Source organism: Nycticebus coucang, chromosome 9 (genome assembly GCF_027406575.1).
Source record: "Nycticebus coucang isolate mNycCou1 chromosome 9, mNycCou1.pri, whole genome shotgun sequence".
Taxonomy (NCBI): domain Eukaryota; kingdom Metazoa; phylum Chordata; class Mammalia; order Primates; family Lorisidae; genus Nycticebus; species Nycticebus coucang.
In genome coordinates, this window is record NC_069788.1 from 63,657,362 (window position 1) to 63,671,433 (window position 14,072).

At 40.1% G+C, this 14,072-nt stretch overlaps 1 pseudogene; it reads left to right on the forward strand.

Annotated features, from left to right (window-relative positions):
- LOC128594733 (actin, cytoplasmic 1-like) overlaps window positions 1–13,725 on the forward strand; it is a 36,008-nt pseudogene extending 22,283 nt beyond the window's left edge.
- The last annotated feature ends 347 nt before the right edge of the window (window positions 13,726–14,072 follow it).

The following is a 14,072-nucleotide window of genomic DNA, read 5'->3' on the forward strand; positions in this document are numbered from 1 at the left end:
GAAAGGTGCTGCAAGGGACCAGGCCAAGCAGAATTAACAGCAGAGATTCACCCAGAGCATATACAAGCAGGTGGACTGTTGTTGAAATGGAAAATGGTGACAGCCCCAAGTTAGGATAAGGGGAGTCTTTTGAAGCAATTCAGGGTGTGGTGGGCATATAGCTCAGGAGATGGCCAGTGTGTCAGTCACAGCTCAGTAACTTGAGGTGTTGTACGAGGGATCAACAGGTCATCTGCTGGAGGCCTTGTGAAAGGTCTAAGGGTAGTCTGCTGGAAATCTGCAAACTGGAAGGACTGTTTTAACAGAACCAGAAAAGCAAAGTGAATTCTAGTCTTTGCTAAATATATGTTGAGTCCCACTGGAGCCAGACAAAACTAACATTCCAGCCCACTGGTGTTGAAAAAGAGAAAAGAAAATTTGGGGAGTTGCATTCGGTGCCTGCTAATTTTCAGTGTAAAACCATCAGTCTTTTGGCTTGCCACTGTCTAGGTGGGTTAGGTACTGAAATGCAGAACCTTGGGTGGAGTGTCCAAGACCACTTGAGTCAGTTCTTTGGTTTGGGTGGGTCTATGCCTGGAATGAAGGACCTGAAAGATATCTTTAAAATATCATTAAGTTCAAAAACAGGTGATGTTCTGTATGGACGATTGTGCATGACTGTAGGGTAAGGGAGCACACAGGGGCAACAGTGATTATTATCAAGCAAACGAGGGGACAATGACTACTATCATTATTTTATTTTATTTTATTTTATTTTTGTAGAGACAGAGTTTCACTTTATTGCCCTCGGTAGAGTGCCGTGGCCTCACACAGCTCACAGCAACCTCCAACTCCTGGGCTTAAGCGATTCTCCTGCCTCAGCCTCCCGAGTAGCTGGGACTACAGGCGCCCGCCACAACGCCCAGCTATTCATTATTTTAACTAAACTTGCTCCTTTGTAGAGTTCTGGGGACTCTTACTTTAGTTCTCACCTTGCACCCCTTCATCAATTTGTAAGAGGGTTTCAATTCCCCCCAGGCTTTTACCCAACCTCAATTCTGAAGTGTAGGCAAATGAGAAGGTTAAGGCCCAACAACCCATCTAGCTTCTTCAGGCTAATATGGATGTCGTCGGGATTGTGCCCAGGGTAAAAGAATGAAACCATTTGGCAGTCACCTGCAAATATTGAGTCTACGTTTTGCATGACAAGAACATTGGTATTCTTATTTACAGCCTTAGCACAGTTCTTAAGTAAACTTAAGATACATAATATCTAGCTAGAAAAGCCCTATAGAACTGACCTGAAGTTCTGGGCAATCCAAGTGAATATTCCTGAAACCAATTAGATGTGGAGTCTAAACCACATGTAAACCAATTAGATGTTAGAGCCCTGTCGTGGCCACACAGTTTGCTGGGAAATTTTTCTATGTGGGTTTTAATTCCTCCCGAGGCACAGCAGTTAGCGTTTAATACTGTACAGACTTCCACTTGTTTGGCCAACAGAAAATCCAGAAACACATTTCTGTTGGCATCTACTCTGTAATTGGGACCAGTATTTCCAGTAAGTTCTGTAGTCTTATTTCTGTGGCAGCAATCCCAAAATATGTCAAAGAAATGTATTTTGTGGTAAACATTTCTAATTTCCCCACTTTGAAATTGAAAGGTACTACATGGTAAAGCCCAAGACGTCATCTTAGAACTAAAAAGCAGGAAGGAAAAAAACCGAATTGGAACAAATCTGACTACTGGGCATCATTCTCTATCTTTCGGCCAGTCTCTTAGCCCTAGGAACAGATCAGTTTAAACAGCTCTGTCTTATTCCATGAGCCGACATCGCAGACAAGGCTGGAATCTAACACAGGTAGAGCATAGTTTTTCATTTTTTAATCATATTTTTCTCTCTCTAATTTTCCCATTTTATTAAAGACAAATCATAGTATGATTAATTTACTTGCCAAAATAAACTTTGTTCTCAGTATACTTGGTCTAATTATTTGCATAAAGTCCACTAAGAATAATTATTAGCCATATAGACTTCTTTTTAAAAAAAAAAAACTGGCTTTGCTGGAATTTTCATAAGGAATCTCAGGTTAGACCTGGAAGCCTCTCAAGTCAAGCCAAAGATTTGTCTGTGCCATTGGATACCTGATACCTGCATGCATTGGGTAAATTCCTCTTTTCTGGAGGTCTCAAAGAACTTGAGTTTCCTGGACCTGGCAGAAAGTGATACTTTTTACTCATGACAGATAAGGAAATGTTATTGATGAGGTGTCCAGCCAGTTTTTCCAATGGGATTTTTAGTGGCCTTATAAAGTCAATCTTAATTTCTTAACACAGTCTGGATACCCCTGAAAATATGCCATTCCAGTCAAAATCTTGGTAAAATAACCAGTGTCTTTCACTGTATCCTACAGAAGAAAACAAATTCTTATTGAACTTATGCAAATAACTTATACTGCCATAAATTTAGAATACTTACAAATGATTTTCAAATTCTGGAGAAATCAAGTAGAGAGAAAAATAAATGTTTCAAATTGTGTTTACAAATACATACATTGCTATAAGCTATAAATGTCTTAAAAGATAGAAAAGGGCTTTCTTGACTTCTGTTAAACAGAACACAGAAAGCATAAAATTTAATTCAGTCCCATGTAATTAATTTCTGTCCTGTTTGAGGTTGAGTTGCCAATACTTAAGGACATATCAGCTTTCTAATTAAAATCTTAGAACTTTGCTTTTAATCCAATGGTATAAGACCTCTGAAGGTATCAGAAGTCTGTATTCAAGAGAACCTGTCAGCCCTTTTCATGACTTTCCTTGAAGGACAAACTTCGGATTTAACTAGTTTTAAAAAAATACTTTCTGAGGGTGGAGCAAGATGGCAGCCGAGTAACAGCTTCCTTGCATCTGGGCACCGTGAGTCTGGGGATATAGGACTCCAGGCATCTCTGGCTGGTGGGATCTGCCTATCATCACCCCTGAGAGGATACAGGGAGTCAGCAAGAGACTTCTGGACCCCAAGAGGAGGACTAAAACAGTGGAAAACCGGCAAGTGGTCGCGTGTGTTCAATCCGCCTAAACCCGCCCGCAACTGTAAGTTCAGTAGCAGTGAGACTACAAACCAGAAAGGCCTTACCTGTGAACTGTTTTGGTGTCTTTGGACTTGGCACTCAGCTGAACTGCCTTGGGGAGAGCCTGAGCGGGAGTGCGGAGAACTTTGGCCTTTGTCTAGGGACCCAGTCTGAGCCGCTGAGCCAGACGGAGCTAATAGAGTTTGGCTCTGGGTCACAGGCAGACATTGTGAGCGATCTGCCCCAGCAAGCTCCGCCCTCAGGGTCGCAGAGCTGGAATTGGGTGGGAGCTGGTAACCCAGCGACCAAGTAGCCTAAGGGCGGGGTCTGAGCTGCCTTGCAGCCCTAACCCTCGGGGGCAGAGGGAGACCAGTTTTGACACACAGGGTAAGTGGATAGCCACTTCAGCAGTGATTCCAGTGACAAGCACTTCCCTGAGAAAGCTTCTGCTCAGTAAGTGAACAAGTTGAAAGTGCCTTTAAAGTGGGCTGACGAGAGATTTAGGGTGTCTACCTGCTGGGGTTTGACAAATTAGCGGCCTCCAGTCGTATCAGAACTGTGATTAACATCTCATACCCCAGAAGACCACGTGTTGCCCAGACAATATTCAATAACATATACATACTGCTTTGTTTTTGGTTGTGTCTTTCTTTTTTTTTTTTTTTGCTTTGGTTGTTTTTTTTGTTTATTTTGATGTTGGGGATTGTTGTTTTGTTTTTTAAGTTCAACCTTTTCTATACAGATCCTTTTTCTTTCTCAATTTTTCTAGTTTAATTATAATTTCCCATTGCTCCTATTTCAATAATCAGAACTTCATTTTTGTTAGTGTTTCTACCACTATTATTTGGTTTTTCCAGCCAATTTTATCCCGTAAAGTTTTCTGTTCGCTTGTTTTGGTTTGATTTATACCATTTTTGTCTTTCCTCTCTACTTGGTGGAGGTGGGGTACTGTGTCTGATCAGGGTGGCAAAGAGCTGCTGACCTCAAGGGAACCACCCCACTGGGCACCCCCAGAAGGTATTTTTTTTTAAGGTTGTATCAAAGTACCCTACTGTACACCTATATTGCTCTGTCTCCCTCTTTCTGTGCCTCTCTTCTTTTTGTCAATATTCCTTTTACCCACCCCCTCTCCTTTCTCTATTTTTCTTTTTTTTTTTCTTATCACTAGGTCCTCCTTTCTTTCATCCCTTTTTTGCTCTTAAACCTTCTCACCCTTCTGGTCCTGTAACCCTTAGTCCACAGGCACGAGAACTTAAACAGCAAGAGGAAGTGAAAGGAAAATTAGGGCAAGGAAACAGATAAAAGAAATCACCCATGAGGAAGAATCAGCAGAAAACTCCAGGCAACATGAAGAACCACTCCAGAACTACCCTGCCAAGGGACCATGAGGTAGCCACTGCAGAGGATTCCACCTATACAGAAATGTTAGGAATGACAGAAAGGGAATTTAGAATACACATGTTAAAAACAATGAAGGAAATGATGGAAACAATGAAGGAAACTGCTAATAAAGTGGAAAATAACCAAAAGGAAATTCAAAAACAGAATCAAATAAGAGATGAACGATATGAAGAATATAAAAAGGATATAGCAGAGCTGAAGGAAATGAAACAGTCAATCAGGGAACTTAAAGACTCAATGGAAAGTATCAGCAACAGGTTACACCATGCAGAAGAAAGAATTTCAGAGGTAGAAGACAAAGTTTTTGAGATAACTCAGATAGTAAAAGAGGCAGAAAAGAAGAGAGAGAAAGCAGAACGTTCACTGTCAGAATTATGGGACTTTATGAAGCGTTCCAACATACGAGTTATAGGAATTCCAGAAGGGGAAGAAGAATGCCCCAGAGGAATGGAAGCCATACTAGAGAATATTATAAAAGAAAATTTCCCAAATATCACCAAAGATTCTGACACACTGCTTTCAGAGGGCTATCGGACCCCAGGTCGCCTCAACTCTAAGCGAGCTTCTCCAAGACACATTGTGATGAACCTGTCCAAAGTCAAGACAAAAGAAAAGATTCTGCAAGCTGCCAGGAGTAAGCGCCAGTTGACCTGCAGGGGCAAATCCATCAGATTGACCGCAGACTTCTCTAATGAAACTTTCCAAGCAAGAAGACAATGGTCATCTAACTTTAATCTACTTAAACAGAACAATTTCCAGCCCAGAATTCTGTACCCTGCTAAGCTAAGCTTCAAAATTGACGGAGAAATCAAATAATTTACGGATATACAAACATTGAGGAAATTCGCCACAACAAGACCAGCTCTACAGGAAATACTTCAACCTGTTCTGCACACTGACCACCACAATGGATCAGCAGCAAAGTAAGAACTCAGAAATTAAAGGACAGAACCAAACCTCCACACTGATGCAAAAGATAAAACTAAGCAATGGACTCTCACAAAATAAGGTGAATAGAATACTACCACATTTATCAATTACCTCAATAAATGTTAATGGCTTGAATTCCCCACTGAAGAGACACAGATTGGTTGACTGGATTAAAAAACACAAGCCATCCATTTGCTGTCTGCAAGAAACACACCTGGCTTCAAAAGACAAATTAAAGCTCCGAGTCAAGGGTTGGAAGATAATTTTTCAGGCAAATGGAATTCAGAAGAAAAGAGGAGTTGCAATCTTATTTTCAGACACATGTGGATTTAAAGCAACTAAAGTCAAAAAAGACAAAGATGGTCACTTTATATTGGTCAAGGGAAAAATACAACAAGAAGACATTTCAATTCTAAATATTTATGCACCCAATTTAAATGCTCCCAGATTCTTGAAGCAGACCTTACTCAGTCTGAGCAATATGATATCTGATAATACCATCATAACAGGGGACTTTAAAACTCCTCTTACAGAGCTGGACAGATCCTCTAAACAGAAATTAAACAAGGATATAAGAGACTTAAATGAGACCCTAGAACAACTGTGCTTGATAGACGCATATAGAACAGTCCATCCCAAAGATAAAGAATATACATTCTTCTCATCACCCCATGGAACATTCTCCAAAATTGATCATATCCTGGGACACAAAACAAATATCAACAGAATCAAAAGAATTGAAATTTTACCTTGTATCTTCTCAGACCATAAGGCACTAAAGGTGGAACTCAACACTAACAAAAATGCTCGACCCCACCCAAAGGCATGGAAACTAAACAATCTTCTGTTGAATAACAGATGGGTGCAGGAAGAAATAAAACAGGAAATCATTAACTTCCTTGAGCATAACAACAATGAAGACACAAGCTACCAAAACCTGTGGGATACTGCAAAAGCAGTTTTGAGAGGAAAATTCATCGCTTTAGATGCCTACATTCGAAAAACAGAGAGAGAGCACATCAACAATCTCACAAGAGATCTTATGGAATTGGAAAAAGAAGAACAATCTAAGCCTAAACTCAGTAGAAGAAAAGAAATCTCCAAAATCAAATCAGAGATCAATGAAATTGAAAACAAAAGAATCATTCAGAAAATTAATGAAACAAGGAGTTGGTTTTTTGAAAAAATAAATAAAATAGATAAACCATTGGCCAGACTAATGAGGAATAGAAAAGTAAAATCTCTAGTAACCTCAATCAGAAACAATAAAGGGGAAATAACAACTGATCCCACAGAGATACAAGAGATCATCTCTGAATACTACCAGAAACTCTATGCCCAGAAATTTGACAATGTGAAAGAAATGGATCAATATTTGGAATCACACCCTCTCCCTAGACTCAGCCAGGAAGAAATAGACCTCCTGAACAGACCAATTTCAAGCACTGAGATCAAAGAAACAATAAAAAAGCTTCCAACTAAAAAATGCCCTGGTCCAGATGGCTTCACTCCAGAATTCTATCAAACCTTCAAGGAAGAGCTTATTCCTATACTGCAGAAATTATTCCAAAAAATTGAGGAAGAAGGAATCTTCCCCAACACATTCTATGAAGCAAACATCACCCTGATACCAAAACCAGGAAAAGACCCAAACAAAAAGGAGAATTTCAGACCAATCTCACTCATGAACATAGACGCAAAAATTCTCAACAAAATCCTAGCCAATAGATTACAGCTTATCATCAAAAAAGTCATTCATCATGATCAAGTAGGCTTCATCCCAGGGATGCAAGGCTGGTTTAACATACGCAAGTCCATAAACATTATCCACCATATTAACAGAGGCAAAAATAAAGATCACATGATCCTCTCAATAGATGCAGAAAAAGCATTTGATAAAATCCAGCATCCTTTTCTAATTAGAACACTGAAGAGTATAGGCATAGGTGGCACATTTCTAAAACTGATTGAAGCTATCTATGACAAACCCACAGCCAATATTTTACTGAATGGAGTAAAACTGAAAGCTTTTCCTCTTAGAACTGGAACCAGACAAGGTTGTCCTCTGTCACCTTTACTATTCAACATAGTGCTGGAAGTTCTAGCCAATACAATTAGGCAAGACAAGGAAATCAAGGGAATCCAAATGGGAGCAGAGGAGGTCAAACTCTCCCTCTTTGCTGACGACATGATCTTATACTTAGAGAACCCCAAAGACTCAACCACAAGACTCCTAGAAGTCATCAAAAAATACAGTAATGTTTCAGGATATAAAATCAATGTCCACAAGTCTGTAGCATTTGTGTACACCAATAACAGTCAAGATGAGAAGCTAATTAAGGACACAACTCCCTTCACCATAGTCTCAAAGAAAATGAAATACCTAGGAATATACCTAACGAAGGAGGTGAAGGACCTCTATAAAGAAAACTATGAAATCCTCAGAAAGGAAATAGCAGAGGACATTAACAAATGGAAGAACATACCATGCTCATGGATGGGAAGAATCAACATTGTTAAAATGTCCATACTTCCCAAAGCAATCTACCTATTCAATGCCATTCCTATCAAAATACCAACATCGTACTTTCAAGATTTGGAAAAAATGATTCTGCGTTTTGTATGGAACCGGAAAAAACCCCGTATAGCTAAGGCAGTTCTCTGTAATAAAAATAAAGCTGGGGGCATCAGCATACCAGATTTTAGTCTGTACTACAAAGCCATAGTGCTCAAGACAGCATGGTACTGGCACAAAAACAGAGACATAGACACTTGGAATCGAATTGAAAACCAAGAAATGAAACTAACATTTTACAACCACCTAATCTTTGATAAACCAAACAAGAACATACCTTGGGGGAAAGACTCCCTATTCAATAAATGGTGTTGGGAGAACTGGATGTCTACATGTAAAAGACTGAAACTGGACCCACACCTTTCTCCACTCACAAAAATTGATTCAAGATGGATAAAGGACTTAAACTTAAGGCATGAAACAATAAAAATCCTCAAAGAAAGCATAGGAAAAACACTGGAAGATATTGGCCTGGGGAAAGACTTCATGAAGAAGACTGCCATGGCAATTGCAACAACAACAAAAAGAAACAAATGGTACTTCATTAAACTGAAAAGCTTCTGTACAGATAAGGAGACAATAACCAAAGCAAAGAGACAACCTACACAATGGGAAAGGATATTTGCATATTTTCAATCAGACAAAAGCTTGATAACTAGGATCTATAGAGAACTCAAATTAATCCACATGAAAAAAGCCAACAATCCCTTATATCAATGGGCAAGAGACATGAATAGAACTTTCTCTAAAGACGACAGACGAATGGCTAACAAACACATGAAAAAATGTTCATCATCTCTATATATTAGAGAAATGCAAATCAAAACAACCCTGAGATATCATCTAACCCCAGTGAGAATGGCCCACATCACAAAATCTCAAAACTGCAGATGCTGGCGTGGATGTGGAGAGAAGGGAACACTTTTACACTGCTGGTGGGACTGCAAACTAGTACAACCTTTCTGGAAGGAAGTATGGAGAATACTCAAAGCACTCAAGCTAGACCTCCCATTTGATCCTGCAATCCCATTACTGGGCATCTACCCAGAAGGAAAGAAATCCTTTTATCATAAGGACACTTGTACTAGACTGTTTATTTCAGCTCAATTTACAATCGCCAAAATGTGGAAACAGCCTAAATGCCCACCAACCCAGGAATGGATTAACAAGCTGTGGTATATGTATACCATGGAATACTATTCAGCCATTAAAAAAAATGGAGACTTTACATCCTTCGTATTAACCTGGATGGACATGGAAGATATTATTCTTAGTAAAGCATCACAAGAATGGAGAAGCATGAATCCTATGTACTCAATTTTGATATGAGGACAATTAATGACAATTATGGTTATGGGGGGGAAACAGAAAGAGGGAAGGAGGGAGGTGGGTGGGGCCTTGGTGTGTGTCATAGTTTATGGGGGCAAGACATGATTGCAAGAGGGACTTTACCTAACAATTGCAATCAGTGTAACCTGGCTTATTGTACCCTCAATGAATCCCCAACAATAAAACAAAACAAAAAAAGAAAAAAAAAAAAAATACTTTCTGAGATGAATCAAATAAAATCATTGTCTAGAAATGACAAAGATCTTAGAATAGCTATGGTTAAAGAGACAACTAAAAAGTTGGTTATTCTTGTGACATATGGCAATTTAACATAATAACATAAATATTACTGATAACATACACTAAGACATATAAATAGTTTATAATATTGGAACATACATCAATAACATGATATACACACATAAATCAAAGAAAGTTAAACACCGTTTCATATTTGACAATGTTTCCTGTATAGTTTTAACATTGCAACTAATCCTAATATATTTCTCTCAGACTTTCAGTGGTCCTAATATTTAAAAAACTAGTTTGAAGTCAAAAAGACTGAATTTAGAATTTTGATTTTGGAAAGTTTGTCAAATATCAAAGGCTTCAAACATTTGTTCAAATAGAATCACAAGTCAAAAGTTTCTAAAGGTAATACAGGAAGTTACATGGATGTAAACATTAACCCTTTTAAAGTTTAGGGTTTTTATCTACTTAGCCAAAATCTTATTAAAGATAACACGTGAATTGTCTTGATAAGGCATGAAATCTTTGCTACTTTCAGGCCAATTACTGAAAAGAAAGAAGAAAAACCTCCTGCAGTACAATTTTTAAATTAGAAAGAAACAGGTCATGTAATTTCATCAAGAGCAAATTAATGTATCAAGAAACTTTTATTGTTTTAAACAAATTCATAAATTATAGCCAACTGGATCACATGCAAATTCCTCATAAATTCTTATGAGACCTATCCCAACTTGCATAGATAATCTACAAACATGCTAATAACCTTCTGTTTTGTCCTCACTTTCCCTTTTCTTACATAACCATTCTATTTCAGGACAAAAGTTTACCACACAAGATCTTTTCTTGTACAATACTATTTTCCTTTCTTTTTAACCTTTCTTACTAAAAACAAATTTCATAAAGCTGGATCTATAAAGTTAGTCTTTCACTTAGCCAAATGATAATTAGATAATTTTAAAAGGCAAAAATCTTATTCTTCAACAAAGAAAAGACTCAGATTCCCAAATAATCACAGACAGGTAAAGTATTACATCTTACAAATGACCCAGACATTTATGATTCTCTTTTTAACTTAACATGACTTTAAGGTTTCAAATGTTGTTGAAAAGAGTTTTGAGGGCGGTGCCTGTGGCTCAGTGAGCAGGGCGCCGGCCCCATATACCGAGGGTGATGGGTTCAAACCCCACCCCGGCCAAACTGCAACAAAAAAATAGCCGGGCGTTGTGGCGGGTGCCTGTGGTCCCAGCTACTCGGGAGGCTGAGGCAGGAGAATCGCCTAAGCCCAGGAGTTGGAGGTTGCTGTGAGCTGTGTGACGCCACGGCACTCTACCGAGGGCAATAAAGTGAAACTCTGTCTCTACAAAAAAAAAAAAAGAAAAAGAAAAGAGTTTTGAAACTACAACATAGGCACCACTCCTGGTCTTTCCTGGTCCTCCTAAGTCTCACATGGCCATGTGGTATCAAAGGTGGCTGCAAAGGACAGGATCCATCTGTGCCTGTAATTTATTTACCAGGTGCAGGGTTCAAGACAGAAAACAGGATGGCTGGAGGATTCAAATTCTTCCCAGAACAGCCAGGGGGCAAATCTGGGCCAGGGAAAAAGAGGCCATGGGGGCTAGATTGTGCCCTATAGGTACTGATTTAGGTCTCACCATGGCCACATATCCAGACCCCAGAATTTAGAGGCTCAAAAACTAAGAATATAAGCTTGCCATCAAATCCAGCAAAATTTGTAAATCTTACAGGAGCAGCAGTTTTATGACCTTAAAACATCTAAATTTAAATACTAATTTTAAAACTGGTTTCATTTATCAAAGATTACCAAAGTCATGTGAATGCATTCAAGGTTTTTACTATTTTCCTCATAAAATATTTGATTTAAGTGCTTGCTTTTTTGCTTTTTCTATTGTTTTAAGCCAATTAATCACAGCTATTTTGCATATTTGGGTGGGGAAATATTACAAACACATGACATATACAAACACACAAACATACAGACAGAAGCAGATTTAAATTTAGTATCTGTTTTTCAACTTTGTCAAAAGAATTTTTAAGACTAGCCACAAAATGGGGTTGAGGCTTATACCAGGGGGCGACAGTCTTCCATGCTTCTCCTGTGGTGCCAAATAGAAAAAGACCGAATCCATCCCTCAAGCATCCCCCAAGGGATAGCACTGGGGAGAATAGGGACCAGTGTCCCAGATCCCAGGGGCAGTCTCAACCTAGAGCTAGGGTTTGCAACAGAGAAGATAGGTGGACGGATGTATGAGACTTCCAAAGAAGCTCCTTCTTCCAATTCACCAAATCCTAGCAAATTTGTGTGCAGTGCTGGTTGTTGGCAGGGACAGGGACAGTGGCAAGGGTTCAGGGTGATCCCATGACTGTTCTCACTGCCTCCTTCATGGGTTTTGGCACCATTTGTTAGATGTTAAAAAGGGGAAAGATGCTGCAAAGAACCAGGCTGAGTAGAGTTAATAGGAGAGATTTATTAATAGCATCTGCAGGCAGATAGGCTGTCACCCAAAATGGAAAATGGTGACAGCCCCAAGTTAGGGTGAGTGGCCTCTTTAAACCAATTAATGGTGTGGTACAAGTATAACTCAGGACATGGTAGGTGGGTTAGTCACAGTTCAGGACCCCTGTGGTGTGGTACAAGAGATTAACAGGTCATCTGCTACAGGCCTTGTAAGAGGACTGAGAGTTAGCTGCTAGAAATCTTCTGTCAACTGGAAGGAATATTTTAACAAAACCAGAAAAGCAAGGGAAGTTCTATTCTTTGCTTAATCAATGTCCAGACCTACCAGAGCCAGAGATAGGCTAACAGAAGCAGGCTCTTTTAAAAGCTGTATCTCTTTATAAGCACTTGGTACATTTCTCTGTGATTCAAAAGAGATGATTAGTTCCATGCTGATTATCTCATTTGTTGCCAAGATTTTCTGAATTAGGATATTCAGTTTTAATGTAAAATTGAAGCATTATTTCTCTTTAATCTTTCTCTTGTCTTCTCTCATTTAAATGGGGAGATTTGCCATAGACCGTGTCCACCTCGTGAGCACAGATGCCTCACCCTCGCTGTTCTGCCATGGTCCACACCCACATCCCAGCTCGCCATAGATGATGATATTGCTGCACTGGTTGTTGACAATGGCTCTGGCATGTGCAAGGCTGGTTTCACAGGTGACAATGCCCCCCAAGCCATCTTCCTTTCCAACATGGATGCCTGTAGCACTGCTGTATGATAGTAGGCATGGGTCAGAAGGACTCTTACGTGACAAGGCCCAGAGCAAGAGAGGTATCCTGACCCTGAGGCACCCCATCAAGCACGACATCATCACCAACTGGGATCACACTTTCTACAATGAGCTGCATGTAGCCTCTGAGGAACACTCTATGCTGCTGAGGGCCCCTGAACTGCAAGGCCAGGCATGACAAGATGACCCAGATCACTTTTGAGACTTTCAGCACCCCAGGCATGTATGCAGCCATCCAGGCTGTGCTGTCCCTGTATGCCTCTGGCCATGCCACTGGCATTGTGATAGACTCAGGTGATGCCATCCTGCATCTGGACTTGGCTGGCTGGGACCTAACAGACTACCTCACAAAGATCCTCATGGAGCTAACCTATAGCTTCACCACCATGGCTGAACAAGAAATCATGTGTAACATCAAGGAAAAGCTGTGCTATATTGTCCTGGACTTCAAGCAGATGGCCATACCTCCAGCTCCTCCCTGGAGAAGAGCTATGAGCTGCCTGATATTCAGGTAATCACCATCAGAAATAAGCAATTCCACTGCCTGGAGGCTCTGTTCCAATCTTCCTTCCTGAGCATGGAATCCTGTGGCACCCGTGAAACTACCTTCAACTCCATCATGAAGTGTGATGTGGACAGCCAGAAGGACCTATACACCGACAGCTAAATGGAGGCACCACCCTGTACGCTGGCATCACTGACAGAATGCAGTAGATCACTGTCCTGGCTCCCAGCACCATGAAGATCAAGATCACTGCTCCCCACTGAGCACAAATATTCCATGTGGATGGGCAGCTCCATCCTGGCCTTACTATCTACCTCCTAGCAGGTGTGGCCCAGCAAGCAAGTGGGAAGTGTCTGGCCCCACCCATCGTCCACCACAAATGCTTCCAGTGGACTGTTACTTAGTTGCATTACACCCTTTCTTGACAAAACCTAACTTGTGTAGAAAACAAGATGAGATTGGAATAGCTTTATTTGGGGTTTTTATGCTTTTGTTTTGTTCTTTTTTTGGCTTGACTCAGGATTTAAAAACGAATGGCGAAGGTGACAGCAGTTAGACCGAGCATCCTCAAGGGTCTACAATTTGGCCGAGGACTTTGTACATTGTTCTTTTTTAATAGTCATTCCAAATATTCTGAGATGCATTGTTGCAGGAAATCCCTTGCCCTCCCAAAAGCCGTCCCACTTCTCTCTGAGGACAATGGCCTACGCCTCCCAGTCCACACAGGGGAGGTGACAGCATAGCTTTTGTGTAAATTATGTAATGCAATTTTTAAAATCTTC